At 45.9% G+C, this 22969-nt stretch overlaps 1 protein-coding gene across 4 annotated transcripts in view; it reads right to left on the bottom strand.

The window, feature by feature from the left end:
- HEPACAM (hepatic and glial cell adhesion molecule) overlaps positions 1-22969 on the bottom strand; it is a 1886975-nt gene that overhangs the window by 2387 nt on the left and 1861619 nt on the right. The window lies entirely within an intron of this gene.

Below are 22969 nucleotides of genomic sequence, written 5' to 3'. Positions count from 1 at the left end.
CTGGTGCCCTCCTACTAGAAGGTGGGAGAAGTTTCTGGAAAGGTCCTTTGAAGTTCTTGGAGACTCCTGACTCCTGTGTACTGGCTCCAAGCTGGCTGGACTGACAATACCGGGTCATTAAGCCTATCGTGAGGTGACTGGGTATAGCCTATTTAGGTGCAGGTGGAGCTGTGTTTTGCTCTGCCCCCCATCAAGCCAGTTAATGGGCCATTCAGACTCTGCTAATCCCACTATTGTGTGACTGTCTGGAGAAAATGTACAAAATCTAACTGTCAGCTATACCCAGTCATGTGACCCAAGACAGGCTGCAGGCACAAAGAGTAGGAAAATGCCAGCTTTCTAAAAGTGGCATTTTCAAACTTGTAATGATAAATTCAATTTTATCATTAAAGAGGGTTTATCATTACAAGTTCATAGGTACCAAACATGACTATCCTACTCCTTCTAATCAACAATTATACTTAAGAGATGTACTAAGTAATCCTCTATGTGAACCTATGAGAGGGGTAGGCCTCACAGTAGTGGAAAATAAATTTGGGAGATGTTCACTACCAGGACATGTAAAACTAAAAAATATATGTCCTGCCTTTTACTTACACAGCACCCTGCCCATTGGGCTTAGGGGGCTTACCATAGGGTTGACTTATATGAAATAAAAGGGGAGTTTAAGGCTTGACAAGCGGTTTTAAATGGAAAGTCGACATGGAAGTGAAACTGCACATACAGGCTCTGCAGTGGTAGGCCAGAGACATGTTTGAAGGGGTACTTAGTGGGTGGTACAATCAGAGCAGCAACCCACTCTGGTAGCATTTAATTTACAGGCCCTGGACACATATAGTACACTTTACTAGTGGCTTATAAGTAACTTAAATATGCCAGTTGTGGTTACATCAATGTTACCATGCTTTAGGAGAGTGAGCACATGCACTTTAGTTCTGGTTAGCAGTGGTAAAGTGCACAGTGGCTTAAGGCCAAAAAGCAAAAAGGTAGGAGGAGCAAGGCAAAAAGTTTGGGGTGACCCTGTATAGGAGTGCCATTTCCAACACATTGGATTCTGCAGTGCCTCTATAAAAAATCTGTCTCTAATTTCTTTTAAATCTGCAATTTGTGATGCACCCAGTCGCTGATTATTTTTTTTGAATGAAGTCAAAACTCAGCTGTAATAACTTTACAGTGTAGTTCTGAGGCACAATGCCAGAGCCTAGGTGCAAGGCAGTTCAGGTCACAGAGCACAATTAAAACAGCTGTAATTTTATTTTATTTTTTCTGCTCTGTGTTCCTAGCTGTATAGTAAAAAGCAGAACGTACATATTTATGGCAACATATTTATTTTTGTTCACTCCCTTGGATAATCATAGAAAAGTTGGGGGTGGCGTGGCCAAAGATGGCGACTGAGTAGGACGTGCCTGCTCGTCACTCCGTCTTACCAACTGGGCCCACAGCCCAAGCGTTGAGTTACAGGACCATAGAGCCCACTCTCGACCTTCTGGGGTGTGCGGAAGGCCAGCTGGACCTGGAGAAGCAATTTCCTGAGACAGAGTAGTGGCTGGCAGACTGCGGCACTGACGGGGTGAAGGCGGCCCTGCCCTGAGTGGAGTTGCCGGAGACTGTGGGAATGACCTAGGCCCCCTGCACCCCCCAGAGACACCGCACCAGGCTGTGAGGCGGCCAGCAACATGCAGCAGCAGCAGCCCGGGGGAGCAGCCCCGGGAGCAGTCTACCCATTTTCGGGAGTCCAGAGCCTGGAGGCGGGCCGCCGCAAATAGCATCGGCTGGCAGGATTCAAGAATCTTGATGGAGGCCCAAGAGAGCAGCAACAGGAGCAACTTGCCCCCACCGAGATAAGTATTTGTCTTCAATCGAGCCGCAGGGCAATGTACAGCCGGCCGGCCAGGCTAGAGATATCGCACTGGAGTCTCTCTGGGCAGCAACTAACATCTGGCGGGAAGCCCCCCTGGGCAGGCTGAGGGTCTGCTGATGCCTTTGCCTGCACAGTGCCACCAACAGGAGGACAGCACTGCGGCAGGCCGAGGGGGATGACATTCACCCGTGACCCAGATAGAACCGAGGTCATCTGGCGGGAGCAGAGTGAAGCCAATACATGAGCCACACCAAAGAAAGGAGAGACCGGACGGCCCTACTCCTGATGATCCAAGGTGAGCCGAGCGCATTTCCTCCAGGCAGTGCAGCCACAGTCAGGGTTGCACTGACAGAACCAAAGAGACCCTCCAGAGCGGCCTACCTGGGAGTAGGAGGGAAGGGAGGTGAGAGGGGGGCCTGCATCGGCATAGTTGAACTCCTAAGGCACTCCATTGCATAATAGTGACTCCTAAGGTGCGAGAGGCCAGGGGGAGACTGCCTGGGCACCCGGGGCAGGGCTCCGCTTCACCACTTTGGGACACCATCCATGACACTGGTGTGCCTCTGTTTTCCAAGACGCCCCTCACAAGCGCGATCCTCTCACTGTGCCGAGATCTCTCCGGAGGACACAGAGGACCTCTGCCCATCAGCACGCGATCCCCTGCCAAGCCTGCTACTGCGCCCCATCAAGTCTAGAGGGTCCCACTTCCCCAGCCTGCTATGCCCTGTGTTGAGGAGGAGATACGCCCATACTCAGTGAGCAACTACACTACTGCCCAACCCCTAGAGAGGGGCACCATTGCCACCAGCACATAGGTGGACCTCGGGGGGCACGCAGTAGTGCCCCCGCCGACCTCCACACTCTCTCAGCATAGATACCAATAAAGGAAAGAGAGACAGCCCGGTCAAAGAATTGCTTCTTCCAGCACTGAGTCACCAGAGGTGCAGGACTCCACGGACCCGGGAAAGGTGGAGGCCCCACTCACACCCTCCTTCATAAAAATGCTCTTTGCCTCCCTGAGGGAGGACCTGAAAACAATGAAGATGGAATTATCTCAAGAGCTCAGGGAGGTGAGAAGGGACGTGGACGCCTTGGGGGACAGGGTTGACACACTGGAATCACAGAGCATAAGCAGTGAAGAGAGTTCAAACAGCTCCAAGAAGAGGTGATCCGTCTCCGAGATCAACATCTCGACCTCCAAACACATGCCGAGGACTTGGAGAACTGCTCAAGATGTAATAATATACGCATCTGAAGGGTTCCACATGGAACAGAAGGCCAGAACATTGTCTCATTTGTGGAAGGTCTCTTCAGATCAATACTGGCAGCTCCTCCCGACTTGGAGATCAAACTCGAGCACACGCATCGGGTGGACCCTAGAAGACCCTCCCCCGCTCCTCCAGCTGATATCCTCCCATGCGTCCATGACTTTCAGCTAAAGGAACGCATTCTCCAAAAATCCAGAGATAACCATCCAGTCCAGTACCAGAGGCACCATCCTACCCTCTTTCAGGATCTTGCAGCCTCCATGCTACAGAAAAGAAGGGCATTCGTCTGATTACGTCCCACCTCTGAGACATCAAAATCCCATATTTGTGGCGGCACCCCTTTCGCCTAATCTAACGCTTCAACGGGAAACTCCACCAAATTCTCTCATTGAAGGAAGCTAGCCAGCTGCTGAACATTGCAGATGACCTCACAACAAGCCCACCACGACCTAACAGCCCGAGAAGAGAGCAGGACAGTGGTAAATGGAGGACAGTGGGCCTCACCTCGGCTCAGCTGCACCCAGTTTTGGAGGCAATTGCCAAAGAATGTCTAGCGGTCCTAGCATCCTTGGGAGAAGATTCTGCCGGCCTGAGCTGATCCTTGCCCTCCTGTCGGATTTGCCGGTCCGGTGCCGAAGTGGGGCTCTCAGGATCCCTTCCTAGCCAACTGGAAGAGGGTGTGGGCCCAAGTGGGACGGAGAGACGTGATGTTCCAGATTGCCTCCACCCCTCTACCATGGGTCTAACCACCGAGGACATTCACAGTAACTCTTTTGCAATGGTATTTGTTTGTTGTGTTTATTTGTGTATGTTGGGTCTTCTCACCCCTCACGATCCCTTGACCCATCTTTCCGGTTCACCATGCTCCTCCATCACCGGTCTAGGATGACTTCTCCCCCGCTACATAGCCAGAGTAGCCCCCCTTCACTTCTGCAGCACGCTATCACAGATATACATCACTTACCTTAAATGTCAAGGGGCCTAACAGCCCAGTTAAGCACTGTGTGATTCTCTCTTATCTAGAGCACTCTGGCGCATGTATCTGTCTTCTCCAGGAGACACACCTCCTCCCTGTGGACACACATAGGGTCCGCTCCAGAGTATTCCCCCAGCAGCTCTTTTTCTCCCTGCCCACCAAATCCGCAAGGGTAGCTATTCTCATCTCTGCCACTTTTCCTGGGTAGCTAGGACCTAAACAAGCAGAGCTCAAGGTCAGATTATTGGCGTACTCCTTTCTAGTAGGCTCTCAAACTCTCACAATCGGCTCACTCAATGTCCCAAATGAGGGGCAAGAGAGATTTATACAAAAGGCAGCGGAAGAAATCAGTGCATCCCCTGACAAGATACTATTATTGGGGGGAGACTTAAATATGGCCTTTGACGACGCCCTAGATAGATAAGCCCAAAGGCAGGGACAATCTGGGGCACTCTCCACCAAGGGATCTCAGACATTGAAGAGCGCAGGCATAACTGATATCTGGAGAGCCATGCAACCCACAGCTTGTTGATATACATTTTACTCCCACACTCATAAGACCTATGCAAGAATCAACTACTTTTTGGACACGCAGAGTTTAATGTCTCACATCCAGCAAATAGACATACAATCACGCTGTTGGAAAGTGGGTTATTGGTAAGGGCGAATGTAGGTCTGCCACTGGCAATAAGGCCACTAACACATGATAGGACTCAGCATAGGTCTTAAAATTATTCTTTTTTTTATTTATAAAAGATTTAGTTATTTTATATCACAGCACAATACCTATTATATAGATATTATCTGAGGAATACTTCACAATACAGTAAATTTTTTAACAGAGAGGAATAAGCATTATTATAATAAATAAGGTTATCATCACAACTTATATAAACCGTTCACGTTCGGTCCGGTGAAAGCAAAAATAACAAACACAAAGAGAAAAAAATAGGGGGGGAGGAAACCCCCCCTAGCCTGTTTACCCTACACGGGGCTACTATCAGTCGTATCTTCCTTCCATCTATAAATGGGCCCCCAAATGCGTCTGCCTAGCGTTCTCCCTTTTTTACCCTTTCTCTCATAAATCCCTTTCTCAAGATTATAAGTGGCTAGTAGCCTAGCAAGCCATTGTTGGAACGTTGGGGTAGCTTGTTCCAGCCAGGCTGAGGCAATACAGATATGCAGTACCGCCATGGCTAAAAAGAGAAAGTGGGAGACTGGATCTTGCCCTTCCTTGATGTTTATCCCCAAAAGTATTATATTAGGAGTAAGGAAAATTTTAAAATTCAGAGATTGATCAAACAATTTTTCGATTGACCACATCAGGGTTTGCAGCTGAGAGCAAGACGAGAACATATGGATTAACTCAGCATCCAAGCTATCACAGCGGGGACAACTAATTCCCCTCTGCCCCCCCACTGTGCAATCTTTGCTGGCGTATAATACAAAGATTTTTTTTTTTTAAATGCTGAGCTTGAAGCCCCGCAGAGCAGAGGACTGACTGGCCTGGCTCTAGAGAGTCGCTAAAGCTCTCTTGATCAATGCCAAGTTTGTCTGCTCATTTATTCCCTTGCTTGTCCAAATCATCTTGCTTTAATAGAGAAAGTTCAGCGTAAATCAACCAAATAGTGCAATCTTCCCTTTCTCTAACAACATCAATAATCTTAATTTTTTTGACACCATTCAACCCGCCCTTTTTCCCTCCTAGAAAGCTACGTATTTGAAGATACTTGAAAAAGATTTTCTTATCAATACCATAATCACATTGGATTTCAGAGAAAGGGCGAATTCCATTTGGCCCTAATAGATCCCCTAATTTCCGGATCCCATACCCCTCCCATTCTGACAATGTAGAATCAGAAAATATTCCGGGAAAGGTGGGGTTTCTAAACAGCTAAGTATAAAAGTTAATTCTCCCAAGACCAGTCATTTTTCTAAACGCTGCTCCGATCTTAAACGTAGCCATCAGAGTCTTAAATCTAGTTTTTTTTAAATAGCCAGGCTCAGTAAATTTCAGAAAGCAGTTCACAGCATCCTCTCCCAACAATGACTTGTATATCTCTGGTGACCCAGTCTTAATCCATGGATCTATAACATTCCCTCCAATTGGCCCGCTCATATATTGGAAGGCAGTCACCCAATAATACATTTTGAAATCAGGATCAGCCCAACCACCTCTTTCCCTTGGCAGTGACATATATCTCAGGGCTCTCCTTGTTTTCACATGTTCCCATATAAACCGGTTTACCATATGTTCGAGTGCCGCAAACCATTGCTTCTTAAATTCAAGGGGTATAGCTCTAAATAAGTAGAGTACCTTGGGTAGGAACACCATTTTAACCACATTACAACTTCCAACCAGTGACAGATGAAGGTTGTGCAATCTATCAAATTCTTTTTTTGCCTTCCCTATTACTGGTTCAATGTTTTTCTCTACAACCTTTCCCAAATCAGAAGTAATATCAATGCCTAAATAGATGGCTGAATCTGTCACCCGCGGATCATCTAGGTCAGCCCCCCCCATTTTTAACTATCTGTGTCTTAGATATATTTAGTGCATACCCAGAAAGTGGGCCAAAGGCTTGGGCTTCTAGCTCTATGGCAGCTAGGGCATCTTGAGGATTAGAGGTGACCACAGCAATATCATCAGCATATGCCAACGTTTTCGTTTCCATCCCATGATATTTAATAGGGGTGATTCCCTTACTAGCCTCCAACTTTCGAATTAAGGGGTCAATATACATGGCAAAAAGAAGTGGTGAGCACGGACAACCCTGCTGAGTGCCGCGCTTGATAAATAAAGATGTCGTATACCCCCCATTCAGCCTTAATCGGGCCGTCGGTGCTTTATATAAAGACTGAATTGCCTTGATGTAGCCATTCCCAAAACCAAACCATTTCATAACTGCCCAGAGATAGTCCCAGGAGACCCTATCAAATGCTTTTTCGGCATCCATTAGCATCAAGGCCATAGGGTCCCCTAAGAGTTCGGCAGCATCAAACAGGGTTATGACCCTTCGAACGTGTTGTGTTGTTCCCCTAGCCGGTATAAACCTTTGTTGTCGGGATGTACAAGTTTTCCAATAATATGGTTGAGACGTGTCGCCAAGGCTGTAGAGAAAATATTTGCGTCATTATTCATAAGAGTTATCGGTCTATAAGACCCTGGTTCTAAAGCAGGCTTACCCTTTTTCAGAAATACTATTATATCTGCCCAGGCCCATGACTCAGGGATGGAGGCGCCCTGTTGGGCTTGAGATACCATATCTACCAGATCAGGTCCAATTATCTCCAGAAAGGTTTTATAAAATTCTAAGGGGATCTGGTCTGGTCCCGCTACCTTGCCAGAGGGAAGACTACATAGTGCACCATATATCTCTTCCTGAGCCAGTGGGGATTCAAGTGTCTCCCTATCTTTGTAAAGGGATTCCACTAAGATACCCTTGGATTAAGTTCTGCTCCCTGAGCTGTTCCTCACTATAAAGCTTTTCACAAAAGTGTCGAAATACCTCTCGGATCCGTGATGAAGCCTCAATTATATTACCGTTTTCATCTTGTATTTTTCGGATCTCCCCTGCCGCGCTCTTTTGTCTCAATCGAGTTGCCAGGGTGTGCCCCACTGGCTCGCTAAACTCATAGCAATGCTCCCTCCTTGCAAGAAAGCTTGCCGCTGCCTTGGCAGCTGTGATGTCTCCTAATTCGGCTTTAACTAAAGCCAGCCTGAGGTGTATGTCATCCAATGGGTTGCTCATCAGAATTTCAGCGGAGAGCGCCTCCTCTACCTCCATTATCGATTTACAGAGCTTTTTCTCCTGTTGTACCTCACTTTTCTGACGATGCAAACTATAACTCAATGTCTCTCCTCAAACCCTGGCTTTAAACGCATCCCAGACTACCCCTGAGCTAGCAATCTTCCTATTAATCTCCCAGAACCCCTTAATCCATTCTTTCATATTGAGTACATATTCTGGCTCTTTCAGGAGTCCTCTTTCGAAAGTCCAGATCCGCTCTAGTGTTTCCCCACCCCCAAGGGCATCCGTTAAAATCAGAGGAGTATGATCTGAGATGATCCGGGGGTGTTTCTCTATCCTGCACCTGGGGATTAATACATTTGACACAAAGAAATAATCTATTCTAAATATTGATTTATGTGGGGCAGAAAAAAACGTACTACCAGGATCATTGGGTTTTAGGTTAGGTACGCCCACACATCCGTAAGTGCGTTATTCTGAACCAGATTGGTAAGTGCTCTAAAAACTTTTTTCTTACGGCCCATATACTTATCTCCTGCGTCCCCCCAAGCCACTAATATTAAAATCCCCACACATGATCACTGGGGTGGGCCATAAGGCTAGTTCAACATCCAGAAATTCTAAGAGTTCAGGGTCATCCCCCGATGAGCCATAGACCGAACACATAGTAAATGTCTCTCCTGATACCATACATTCTACCATTGCCCATCTACCCCACCAATAAGATACTTTCTTCCTAAAAATTATGTCAGAACACCGGGAAAGAATGACAACCCCTCTTGTCTTGGTGTTTATGATAAGTTTAAATCCTAATTTCTTCATCAGGCTACCACTAGTTCCCTCGATGTGGGTTTCTTGAATACACAAAATGTCTATATGCAGCGTTTTCAAGATAATTGCGTCCCTTTGTCTCTTAGCCTGATTGTTTAAGCCGCAAATATTAATTTATATGATATGCAAATTCATTGACTAACATTAAATATATTTCCAATCCATTTATCATCTTTATTCAATTTTTGCTTTCCTGACTCCCTACTTGGATTCATCTGTTTCCTTTCTTTTCTGTACCTGTCAACCATGCTATAGCTAAGGTGCCATAATGTGCTATGCTGTGCCCTCACCCTCCCAACCACCCCCCAGACCCCTGAACCCCACCCACCCACCAGTCCTCCCCCCCTTGGACACCTTCCTCCCCTGTACCCCTCACAGGCAATTAGGTCACACATGACCTATGTGAGGCAGCCGAAGCTCACAGCTTTTGTCGCTGCGGATTCTCCCACCCGACCCCCCTGATACACCACTGTGCCCAATACCTGGTGACTTACAAACTAACAGAGATACAAACAGAAGGGTAAAACAAGCATAAGAGCAAGACGATAGGTCACGCATACTGAAAGAGAAATCTCTTGCTATCGTTTTTTGACCAAAGGGTTACGATCCATTTATGCCCTTTCATTGCGTGGCGCCAGTCACACCCTTCCGGCATTCCCCCTTGCCTCTTTTAGCTCAGTCAAATATTCTTGTGCCTTGATTTCTGAGAAGAACATTCGGACCCTCCCATTTGAGATGACTTTGAGTTGGGCCGGGAGAAGCAGAAAGGCTTCGCAGTCGATCTCCTGAAAGGGAGCTATCAGCTGTCGAAGTCTCAATCTCCTTTCGACTGTGGCATGACAAAGTCCGGTTGAGCGAAAAATGTGTTGCCCTCATATGTTCGTTTTGCGTCTGGCTTTGCTTTATCAAAAATTGCCTGCCTAAGGAGAAAGTTACCAATGTATATTAAGATAGCCCTAGGCCGTTCCCCTAGCCCGGCTCCATTGCCTTTCTTTTGAGCCAGTGGGAAGCGGGTTGCCCTCTGAACCTCGGCATCCCAGTTCCAATTAGCTAGGACGGGAAATGCTCCTTTTAAGAGAGCGAGTACAAATGCCATAATATTTCCCTCTTCAACGTTTTCGGCAAGACCCAGCAATCTTATATTGTTTCTTGGCTGTCTATTCTCGAAATCTTTGAGTTTCCACATCACATTCTCCGTTTGCTTCTCATTCGATTCCTTATAAAGATGCAGTTTCCCAAACTTCCTCCTCTAGGTTTCCTGTTCTTTCCTCTACTTGTGCTACCCTATCTGCCATATCCGTGTACAGTTTATTCACTTTTCGAAGCGAGCCCTGTAGCCTTTTGGTAGCTTGTTGCGCCCTTCGACTCTCCAACCTAGCTTCCGCCTGCATTTGTTTTAAGGTGGCATACACTAAATCTAGCGATGGTGGAACAGTGGTGTAAGTTGGACTAGTAATCCCCCCCTGCTCGGATACCTCACCAACATCATGATACAACTGGCTAGTAGCCGAATAATCCCACTTTAGTTTACAAACTGTTGCTGTATCCATCTTCAAGGGGCTTGCTCTGGATTTAGACCTACACTTCTGGATTGCAGCTTTGTGAGTGCGTGGTGCTTTTTGTATTGAGGAGGACTCCCTGGAATCAAACCCATCAGAAGTGTTGACTTCACTAGATAATGAAACATCAGAGGCATCATTGAGTGAAAAAAACGTATCCTAGAGTCATATTGGCCCATAGAGGTAATTGATCTTGTCCCGCTGGCTTCCCTAGGAACGCGCTCGCTTTGGGGGCATCAGATGAGTTCAGCAGTCTACCATTACCTTTCACAACAGCTTCTCCATCAGATTCGGTAGTGAGAGGCACGCCATCATTGCCTTTTACACCAGCTTCCCCACCATCTTCGGTAACAAGAGGCACACCGCACTCGAGTGCCTTGCTGCCGTTGTTAGGCAAACAGTCCGCTGCTTCCTGCTGCTCCACAGGAGCTAATGCGATCTCCTCTCCTTGCCCGAGTTCCAGTTCCGTCTGCAACTGCAACTGCAACATAGCATCCCCAAAAGGAGGGGACAAACCAGACTCAGCTGCGCCTCTCACGCCGTACACAGCCGGGCCGCTAGCATTCTCCGTGCCGGTTACCACAGCTAATACTGCAGCTGCCTGGAATGCCTCTGTCACAGTCGGATGCCGAAGGGAGCCCTCCCGGACCTTGCTTTATCCTTCCACGCCATCCTTCATCTTGCCGCCATTTCCACCGCCGACCTCCTCGGTCCTTTTTAGCGGGGCTGGAAAAGGTCTCATCCTTACCCCCCTCTTGGGTGAGGTTGGGGGGAACATCCTCCCACCCTCCTGGATTCTCCTCAGCTGACCCACCCAGGCCTGTAGGGACTCAAGCAACCCTGCCTTCCTCATCTTCTTGGCAGCAGGCAGCCCCCTACGCCGACACTGTTCCCTAAGATCAGCAAGCTTGAACTGGGACAGTTTAGCCAGGTCCAGCTCCATAGTTCCCTAGTTTTGGGTCACAAAAACTAGGCACAACAGATTTAGAACAATTTGGAAAAATCAAAACAATGGATTAAAAACAGTTCAGTCCAAATTCCAAAAATCAAACTCAAATGTTTTGTTCTGAGGCAATTTAGAGGATTTTTATAATTTTAAATCGTTCACTGAAAGGTGTACTTTTTAAACACAAGTCCTCATCCACACTGCTGAGCACCAAATGTTGGAAAGTGGGTTATTGGTAGGGGCAAATGTAGGTCTCATATGAAAAGCTAGAACAGAAGTTGCGCACTCAAAATTTCTCCAGGTCAATATTTTAAGCAAATTAGTTGGTGCAAACGAATTAATCCCCCTGAGTAGGGAATTCAAATCGTAGATAATGATAGCACGCTCAGGAACGTGCTATCATTATCTGCAAATGTAGGTCTGCCACTAACACATGATAGGACTCAATATAGGTCTTAGAAAATTATTCCTATGCTCAACCCTTGGTAACGTGGCTGTGAGCAGACAGGCTTAACTTCAAACACAGGTATGTAAAGCATTTAAAAACAACAATTCAATAAATATTTAAGACGCAACACATAATCCAAGAACAATTTATAAAAATAGGAAATATTTTTATCTTTAAAATGACACCAAAATGACAAAAATCCAATGTAGGGAACCGGAGATATGAATTTTCAAAGATTTAATAAAATATAGCACTTAGAGGTTTATAGCACCATATTGGGATACCTGCTCGCGATAGACCGGGTCAAAGTCAAAGTTTCAGGCCAACCGCGATAGAGCCCTGAGCGGCTACAGTTCGCGGCAGGTCCCGGTCTCAGTTTCTACCTTCACACTTAGAAACTTTTCTGGAGCTTTTCTTCCCGAGGGCCTTCGAAGCTCCAAGCCAGTCCGGATTCGGTGAGGGTTCGCCGAATTGCCTTTCGACGATCTCCCGGTCAACTTCCCTGGAGCGGGCGTAGAAATTTTTCCTTTAATGCTTCAGTGGGGCAACCCATGAATCCAGGCCAACACGCGATGGAATCAAAAAACACACAATTGATGGACGGAATGCAGAACAAATGAAAACATTCACCCCCAGTCAAGAGATCCGGGTTAAATCCATCATTTTTTGCTCACCATGCCACCCCAGTTTGGACTGTTCCCATGAGGCACAGGGTCAGGACTGATTTTCATATGGCCAGGTCTAAACAGGGGTGGCATGGTGAGCAAAAGAATGATGGATTTAACCCAGATCTCTTGACTGGGGGTGAATGTTTCGTTTGTTCTGCATTCCGTGCGCCGGGTATGCCCAGACGTGGCTCCCGTGCTCTCAATGCCACTGAAGTCAAGCTATCCTGGCTGATAAGGGCTGAAAACCCGAAACCGGTCCTAGGATGCTTGTTTCCAGTCCAAGGAGCACCTGGTCTGGCAGTTCGGGCTGGACTGTTCCCATTGGGAGCAGGGTCAAGACTGATTTGCATTTGGCTGGGTCCAAACTGGAATGGCGAGCAAAAAAACAATGGATTTAGTCCCAGATCTCTATACTGGGGTGAATGTACGACATTGTTCTGCATTTTGTCCATCAATTGTTGTTTTTGCATTTGTCACCCCGAGTGGGACGGGTATGGCCAGACGTGGGCCCCGTAATCTCCATGCCACTGGAGTCAAGCTATCCTGGCTGATGAGGGCTGAAAGCCTGAAACCGGTCCTAGGATGCTTGTTTCCAATCCAGAGAGGACCTCGCCTGGCAGTTCGGGTTGGCCTGTTCCCATTGGGCGCGGGGTCAAGACTGATTCGCATATGGCTGGGTCTAAACTGGAATGGCATGGTGAGCAAAAAAACTATGGATTTAGTCCCGGAGCTCTATACTGGGGTGAATGTACGACATTGTTCTGCATTCTGTCCATCAATTGTTGTTTTTGCATTTGACACGCAATGGAAGGCAGGCAGCTTGGCGTTTGCAGTTGCTTCCGGTCACCTTTTCTACAAGCGGACTTAGAAACTTTTCTGGAGCTTTTTCTCGCGGTGTCTCTGAATGCTCCTCATGTAGCAGGATCCGGTGAGGGTTCGCCGGCTTCAGGTTTCTTCTAGTCCCGGTCAAACTCTGGAAGGTGGACCGATGGAGCTTTTAGCGGGACGAACCTGGATGACTTGGCTGGCTCGCGGTTGAAGGCAGACCAGGTTGAGTCAGTCCCTCTATGGAGATTTTTTCCAAAGTTGCTCCAAAGTTCTCCAAACTTCTTGAGCTTCTTCCTGAAGTTCCTTAAGGGGTCCCAAAGTGTCTCAAACTCACTCCAAGGGTCTGGAAACTCCAATATGGTCTATGAAAGTTGAGGACTTTAGTTCCCACAATCCACTGGTACAAAACCCTTACAAATCCACTGGTAGTTCTCCAACGTGTAGATTTAGTTGGTGATATTCCAGATGAGTTTTTTTAACCTGTAGCTTTCAGGGAGGCCACTCTTTAGTTCTTTTTCAGCAAGATAATTCACAGGGCTGTAGTTTCAGATGGTGCAGTCTTCAGAGGTCATGCCTTAGAAAGCTTTGCACAGCAAAACTTCTCCACAGGGCACTTCTTGCTTCAGTAAGTTTCAAACAGCAGATCTGGAGGGCTCTGCCCCTCTCAGATACTTATTCCAAGTTCTCTGGGTCAAGCAGGAGGTCACTTCTGACCAATGGGAGCAGGGTAACTCCTCCAAGATATGACCACATCCTGTAGAGTGTGGCATTATTTTGTCCCAGAGTGCATCAAATCTTCCAAATCCATAATGGCTGATTTTCCAGCAAGGAGGTAAGATCTGGCTAAACACACCCCTAGGATGGCTAATTTACTTAGACTCTTCCCCCTGCACCTGCTCCTACCTTCCTTAATCCTACCATCTGCCTAAGGTGCGAAGTTCAGAGCTGTAAATAACACCATTGAATTGTTTTTCCAAATCAATAACTGTAGCTCCGCTACATGAGGATCTCTGACCTCACCAGACCATTGTCCTTTTGAACTATTATATACTAGGGGCTATAGGGCAGGTCATGCCAATCACAGGGGTACCCTACCATACCATTGTGTACCCTAGTATATGTAGGTGTTTTAACTGTATTCTAATGTGTCTCTTTCTGCATAGCACTGGCCCTGGGCCTGGTTAGGCACAGCCTAGGAGCAGTCAGAGTCAGTTACCACCAGTATCAGTCGTCAAAATGTCGAGGGGTACCCAGGCCACAGGATGACTTTGCAACATAGCCCCCCCAAACAAAAGGTGATGGGTTACTATTCTACACCCTGGTTGTCCTCAGCAGCTAAGTGGAAAAACCTGGAAAGTCCATCTGCATTTGCGTGGGCAATCCCAGGTCTGTGTTCCACTGTAAAGTCCATTCTCTGTAGAGAAATGGACCACCTTAACAGCTTGGGATTCTCCCCTCTCATATGCATGAGCCATCTGAGAGGTCTGTGGTCAGTTTGAACATGAAAGTGAGCCCCAAACAAATATGGTCTCAACCTTTTTAGGGACCAAACCACAGCAAAAGCCTCTCTCTCAATGGCACTCCACCTCTGCTCTCTGGGAAGAAGTCTCCTACTAATAAAGGCAACTGGCTGATAAAGGCCCTCCACATTTAGCTGTGACAATACTGCCCCAATCCCTTGCTCTGAAGCACCTGTCTGAGCCACAAATTCCTTTGTGTTGTCAGGGGCTAGTAGCACTGATGCTGAACACATAGCAGCTTTCAGAGTGTCAAAAGCCTTCTGACACTCTGGGGTCCAAATCACCTTCTTGGGCCTCTTTTTAGAAGTGAGTTCTGTTAGGGGCCCCACAATGGTCCCATAATTTTGAACACACCTTCTATAGTACCCTGTCAGTCCAAGGAACGCCCTGACCTGAGTCTGGGTAACAGGAGCTGTCCAATCCAAAATAGTTTGGATTTTTGCTTGTAGAGGCTGTACATGGCCCCCACATACCAGGTGGCCCAGGTACACCACAGAACTCTGCCCTATTTGGCCTGATGTACTTCCCTTAGGTGGTTTAAGTGATCCCCCCAGGTAGAACTGTATACAGCTATATCATACAGGTAAGCTGCACTGAACTGTTCCAACCCAGACAAGACCCTGTTCACCAATTCTTTGGAAGGTGGCAGGTGCATTCTTTAATCCAAAGGGCATTACCATGAACTGATAATGTCCTTCTGGTGTGGAGAGTGCTGACCTCTCCTTTGCTCCATCAGTGAGGGCAATCTGCCAGTAACCTGAAGTCAAATCAAAAGTACTCAGGTACTGAGCAGCCCCTAACCTATCATTGAGCTCATCAGCTCTAGGTATAGGGTGAGCGTCAGTCTTTGTGACTGCATTCAATCCTCTGTAGTCCACACAGAACCTTAACTTCTTGGGTCCCCCCTGAGGATTAGCTTTGGGTACCAGCACCACTGGACTGGCCCATGGACCCTCAGATAGTTCGATTACCCCCAATTCCAGCATCTTAGCAACTTTAGCTTTAATTCTGGCTCTGACATGGTCAGACAACCTGTGAAGAACCAGAACCAATTGTACCTGGCGGCGCAGGGTACGCCTTAATCTCCTGGGTTCTCCTGCTTAGCTACACAGAGACACGGGGACACTCTGTCGGCGTAAAAGATCAGATTTTATTAGCTGCAGCTAGTACAGTTGTCCTAGAAGTACACACGGTATGTTCTCAGGAGACTGCCACTTCACTCCGTGGCGCACAATCTTATATGGTACATAGGTTACATATACATTAACTAAGAACACACCTAAAACATATAAAAGGAGCCAATAAGAAAAGTTAGAAAACAGAACAGAACCAATAGGAAAGGTTTGAAAATATAGTATCGAGTAACTCAAAGAAGCCTCTCCTCCAACTGTGTTTGTCACCCCTCCCCACGAGCTAATTCATTAACTGACTTGTAGCTGACTTGCAGGTGACGAGATACGTTTGTGTGTTTTGGAGGACAGTTGTGAAACAAGAGAATACGAGCAGAGGACAGCGAAGGCCAGACGATAAGATTAAGTCAGAAGAGAATAGTGTGAACCAACAGATAGTAAAGACAGGGATTAGAAAAACCAGACAGGGATTAGTGTACTCGGCCAGTCCTAACACCAGCTTTGTAAACAGAGGCACAAGGCTACTTCGACACAATATTGCAGGAAAAGCAGAAAAGACTTCGATCGTCAGCCTGCCTGAGTGAGGGCAACACAGAATGGCGGCGGAGCACAAAATGGCGGGTCGATACGATCACGATCGAAAATCGAAGTTCCTCGGACCCTCCTTTTTCCAGAACTCAGGCAAGATACACAGATTCACATTAATCTGAGTCAATGTCGATGGCCATTAGGTCATCGAGCTGTTGCTGTAGCATCATTCTGATATTCTCTGTTCTTTGTGACTTGGGTTTAGGGATGCACATAGTAGCACAAAGGTCGCAGATGGCGGGACCACAGTGCATACAAAGGCAACAAGAGAAAATGATGGCTAAGACTATTCCAAGGAACGTCAATATCTTCCAGCCCCATTTAGACAGTAGTCCCCTAAACCACTCCAATAATGACCAATCTCCTTCGTCCTGATGAATCGACTCAGAGATTATATGTAACTTAGAGATAGCTTGGTATACTGTCGGAGCGTCATTAGGTATGAAAATACAGCAACTTGCCCCAATCAATTTGCACACTCCACCACGATCCACAAGAACAAAGTCTAAGGCAACTCGATTTTGTAAAGTCATAAGACGGTCCGCCTGTAGTTCTGCCGTGATATTACTCAAGGCTCCTACAGTGATGTCTATAGTGGTTTCTACGACACAAACCAATTGCCTTATATTTCTGCTGTTGGCCATTGGACCCCAAAAAGGAAGAAATCCTTTGAGGAAATCTCCTCCCTCTTGTCCTGCTGTGTCTTTGGAATCAATAATTCCTCTGCCATATCTGTTTCGATGATGATTTACAGAAGCGGTGTATGTAGGAGGAAGAAGGAAAGCTATATAACAGGTACCAGAAAAACCAGTTGGCAACCACGTGTAAGGCCTATCGTGGCAGATAAAATACTTGCCTTGAGATGGTATTAGAGGCGGCAAGTAGACATATGTGTGGGAACAGCTGTTTCTTTGTACGATGTCAGTAGACTGACCATTTATTTCCAGACAGAAATTGCCTTGATGTGGTACAGTCCAAATCGGTGGAGATTTTCCTTGTTTAACCTTATCACTAAGGCTAGTGACATAATGGGTGACGTTCCAGTTAGTGTACGCTTTTCTTTCATCAACGGAGATCTTACTATTTTCCATGATTTTAGCCATAGCTACCATTCCCTTTATCAATGAACCAAGACTAAAATCCGGACCACCAATATATGAACTAACGGATCGTCTGAATTTGCTTTGATAGGCATTGGAGAAGATAATAAAATAGGCCCAAGCAGAACCCTCATAAGAGAACGGAAGAACTAAATACGGCATCCCTTTTCCTGCGGTATGTGGCATAAGTCCACACACCCAACAGTCAGTTGTATTGATCACTAATTGGTGTTGATGTAACAACTGGACAAATGAGTTATTGTAATATTCAGTTCTTCTTATGAGTTCATGTTGAGGAAGTGTATGAAATAGATGTGGAGAGACAGTAGAAGAAGACGAGGAGGTAGAAGGAGAGACAACTTTTCGCTGCAGAGCAATAACAATCCAATTTATACATGCCAAAAGAATTCACAATATTATAATAATACATAAAGCTATACCACAACGACTATACATTGATTTGTAATGTTTTTCCTTCATCCTTATCCTTTCTCTCTTTTTCGCCTAATGTAGTCTCCATCTTTCTAAGTGGATGCTCACGGCAATCTTCCTCAATCACTTAATTATGATTATCTGCCGTCCTATGACACTGCAAGTCCTGCAGGCCTATTGCCACTACTCAGGTCACAATTAAGACTCCTACCGTGACCTTGCAACCGGGATAGAATACTACATAGGAGAGAGAAAATCTTAAGTGTTCTTTAGTCTAGGTCTTAGGTTATAGTGTTCTTTATCAGGTGTAGTTTGATCTCGGAACAATGTTCGCGGATTTGTCGTATTCAAGCGACGATGTGGTGGTATTGCTTCTTGAAGAATGTCGTCGTCCTCTTTCTCAGACAATGTTCCATTCAGGCGTGCATCACTAAAAGGTACAAATCGTGGAACCTTCTCACTCTCCGAGTCTCTAATGCCCCTACGTATCCACTGATCGAAGGGCAAACCTTCTTGCAGTGCACGCCGTGAATCCAGTTCTTCTTTCCTTCGACTTTCACCGCTGTTCTCGTCGTAAGCAAAACCATTCGGGGCTCTCTCCACCTGGGCTCCAAATTTTTCGTCCTTTGGAAATTCTTTATGCAGACCCAGTCACCTGGCCGGATGAAATGACCTTGGTCTGTGGAAACCTCCGGAAAAGCACTCTGAAGCTGTTGATGGAGAACACGCAATTTAGTCGTAAGGTCATGCAAGTAATCAATTAAAATTAGACATGGTAAGTCTGAGTATTTCTTAGGGCGAGGGACTTCCCATACATTAGCTGGGCGTCCAAAAAACCAAAAACCACTTCGTAAGGGCTAAGTCCCAAATGAGAGTGTAATGCTGTTCTGGTGGACAGAAGAGCCAATGGTAAAGCATCGGGCCAACTAAGTCCTGTACTAGCCTGTACTTTCGCTAGTTTGCGTTTTAGTGTACTGTTGTAACATTCTAGTACACCCGCTGACTGTGGATGATTTGCCGCATGGAACTTTTGCTTGATACCAAGACCCGCACAAACTTTTTGCATGACTTGGCCCACAAATTCGCTCCCATTGTCACTCCAGACAATGCGCGGCAAACCAAACCTGGGGAAAAATTCTTTTAGTAGAACTTTGGCTGTGGATAAGGCTGTATTGTCTTTTAGAGGGTATGCTTCTATCCACCTAGAAAAGGCGCATACTACCACTAGAACATATTTGAGGTTGTTGCATCGTTCCATATGAATGTAATCGATTTGCAACACCTCAAATGGATATGTCGGAGGAGCAAAGTTACCCGCTGGAGTTGGGGTTCCCTTTCCAGGGTTATACATTATGCAAACAATGCAATGTTTCACTACATTGTCTGCACACTTTGGAATCCCTTCATTTTGCCATACTGGAGCCAGAAGCTTGCATATACCCTTCGCACCTAAGTGGGCTGGACCATGCGCCATAGTGACTACTGGCAGTACATAGGCATCTGGTAACAGCCAACGTTGGTGCTCAGACAATTCCACCCAACATCCCATCTCATCCAACATTCCTGTACTTTCTTTCCACTTGCTCAATTCTTTCTCTGTAGCCTCTTTCTGAATCGACCTTACACTTTCTACTGTATCCTCATACATTCCTCTCTCTCTAACCCAATTCGCAGGACCCGCAACATACATTCGAATTGTAGCATCTCTCGCTGTCTTTTTCGCTACTTCAACTGCAAATGCATTTCCTCGACCAACATCGTCAGTAATCTTCTTGTGCGCACTACACTTCACAATTGCTATTTGGGCAGGTAAAGAAAGTGACTCAAGAAGATCAGTCACCAACTGACCATGTTGTATTTTAGTGCCATGGGAAGTAAGGAATCCCCTTTCCTTCCATAAACGCCCAAAATTGAACGCTACACCAAAAGCATATTGGCTATCGGTGTACACGTTCACCCTTTTTCCTTTGGACAACACACAGGCTCTCGTCAAAGCTATCAGTTCTGCTGCTTGAGCTGAATAATGTCTAATGCGTGCTGTTTCCACAACTGTATGTAAAGTAGTAACAACATAGGCTGAAACTGTATCTCCATTAGGAAGCTTGAAACAAGAACCGTCCACCTATAGAATTCCATCCGGATTTTCTAGCGGTGTATCTTTCAAGTCAATTCTTCCTTTTGTCTCTTCCTCAGTACGGAGGAAACAATCATGTTGTTCTTGGTCATCTTTGTCTACTGGAAGAGGCAACAAAGTAGCTGGATTTAAAGTGTTACATCGTTTGATGTGCACATGACTAGCCAAAAGTGTCAACTCATATCCAGACAAACAAGCACTCGTAAGATGTTGTGTTTTCGTTCGGTTTAGTACGGTATCCACTGCATGTGGCACCATAACAATGAGAATATTATCTAGCACCACTCCAGCAGACTGTCGAATAGAAATTGCTGCTGCTGCTGTTGCTTTAAGAAACTAGGCAATGCTTTAGCTACTGGATCTAACGTAGCCGAAAAATATGCACATGGTCGCTGTTTATCTCCAAATCGCTGCATTAAAACTGACAACGCACAACCTTCTCTTTCATGAACGTAGAGCGTGAACGGCTTACTGTAATCGGGAGTACCCAATACAGGAGCAGAACACAGAGCAGCACGCAAGTCAGTGAAACTCTTCTGACATTCGTCAGTCCATGGAAGGGGCTGAGGTGTATCTTTCAAAGTGAGTGCCAACAGAGGTTTGGCTAACAAGGAGAAGTTTGGAATCCACTGCCTACAATAAGAAGTAATACCCAGAAAGGCACGTACCTCCCTTTGTGTGGATGGCACAGACATTTGCGCAATCGCCTGAATTCGTTCTGGGGTTAATCGTCGTCCCTCCTTTGATAGGAGATGACCCAAATAGGTAGCCTCTCGACGAACATATTGTAGTTTAGAAGGTGAAACCTTGTGATTCAGATCAAACAAATGACGTAACAATGCAACAGTCACATTTTTGCAAATATCCTCTGAATCAGCAGCGATTAACAAGTCATCCATGTATTGTATAAGAGCAGCACCAGACGGCAAATGAAAAGCATCAAGATGACATTTTAAAGCTTGGCTGTAAATAGAGGGACTTTCACAATAGCCCTGAGGTGCGCGCTTAAACCGGAAGCTTCGGCCTCCAAGAGAGAAGCCAAAAATATCCCTACTCTCTTCTGCAATGGGAATACTAAAGAAGGCATTCTTTAGATCGATAACAGAAAACCAAGTCGCTGTGGAAGGTATCATTGTCAACAGCGCAGTGATATCTGGGACAACAGATTGTACAACAATTTTGTTTACCTCCCGGAGGTCAATTACGAAACGATATACAGGAGGCTGAGAAGGATCAGTGCGTTTAAGAACAGGAAGAATAGGACTATTGCATATGTTACCTCTCGTTTCCTCAACCACACCCTTCTGAATCAAATCATGAATGATTTCCAAAAGCGCTCTTTCACCTTCAGTAGAAATTCTATATTGCGGAATACGTGGCAATTCAACATTAGGCTTAAGAGTGACAACATAAGGTGGAATCCCACATCGTTCGGACCCGTGGCCCAAAGCGTTGCCGGGAGAGAAAGCAATTCAGGTGGAAACTGATCTTTGGACAAATACATTGGAGAAGTCAGTTTCTGTCCTAAAGTAAAATGTACACCAGAAGGAGAACAATATATCGTAGCATGCATTCTTTTCAATAAATCCAGACCCACCAGATTTTCACCGCAACCATTCGTCAAAAGAAGCGGAGCTTCCAAATCATAAGGGCCAACTGAAATAGGCAAGGGGCAAGAAACCAGATTACGAACAGGGGCGCCAGAAAATCCTACAGAAACATTCGTTAAGCCAGACAAAGGTGCCCCAGGGAGTTTAGAATGAATGATAGAACTTCTCATCGCACCAGTATCTAGGAGAAATGGCTCTGAAACACCCATTGTAGTGACATTAACATAAGGTCCATTCTGATCTACTGGAATTGACACCACTCCCTTGCTTTGTCCATGGCTGTCCTAGTTAGCATGAAGACTTTCATTCTCGCCTTCAACACAACAATCCTCATTGTAATACTGTGTAGACCTAACATTTTGCTGATCAAAATAATTCACGGAATTAGAAAGAGGAAGGGAACGCTGTTCTTGAGTCGACATACCTCGACCTCTACCTCTGTTTGCTGACTGGAGGCCACCACGACCTCGTGGAGCAGGTAGTGTTCCATTGCGCTGCAATAAAATCGGACAACTATTCTTAAAATGACCTTCCTCTCTACAATAGGCACATTGATTAGGTCCTAACAAAGGTCGCGGAATATATGGCTCAGACTTTTGATACAACCTCTGAAACTGCGGAGGCTGTTGAAAATGAGGCGGAACACAGCGAGGAGGATAAGCCTGTTGCAAGAGAACCTTCGTGTTCAATTCTTTAGTCTTTTTCTCTTGCTTTTCTTTTTCTTCTTTATCTCTGTTCTCATAATATTGTGCAGTAGCCAATATCTGGGCAGAAGAAGAAACAGCCCATGAACTTTCAGAATCTTTTAATTTGTATGACAACTCGGGAAGCAAATTAAATACAAATTTGTCTACGAATAACCGCTGTCCACCCTTGAAGAACCAGAACCTTTTGGGCCTGGCGGCGCAGGGTACGCCCAAAGTCTCCGGAGTTCACCTGCTTCGCTACACAGAGAAACGGGACACTCTGTCGGCGTTAGAAGATCAGATTTATTTAGCTGCAGCTAGTACAGTTATCCTAGAAGTACACAAAGTAGGTTCTCAGGAGACTGCCACTTCACTCTGTGGCGCATCAGGTTAAATACTATACAATGATACAATTATTGACGAAATGCACTCCCAGAGCATACAAGAAAGAGCCAATAAGGAAAGTTGGAAAACAAGGTGGAACCAATAGGAAAGGTTTGAAAACAGAAATATCAGATGACTCGAAGAGACCTCTCCTCCAACTGTGTTTGTCACCCCACCCTCAAGCTAATACATTAACAGATTCATAACTAACTTGCAGGTGGCGAGATACATTTGTGTGTGTTGGAGGA

Source organism: Triturus cristatus, chromosome 3_1, assembly GCF_964204655.1.
Source record: "Triturus cristatus chromosome 3_1, aTriCri1.1, whole genome shotgun sequence".
NCBI classification, from domain to species: domain Eukaryota; kingdom Metazoa; phylum Chordata; class Amphibia; order Caudata; family Salamandridae; genus Triturus; species Triturus cristatus.
This window is presented reverse-complemented; position numbering and strand designations above follow the sequence as displayed.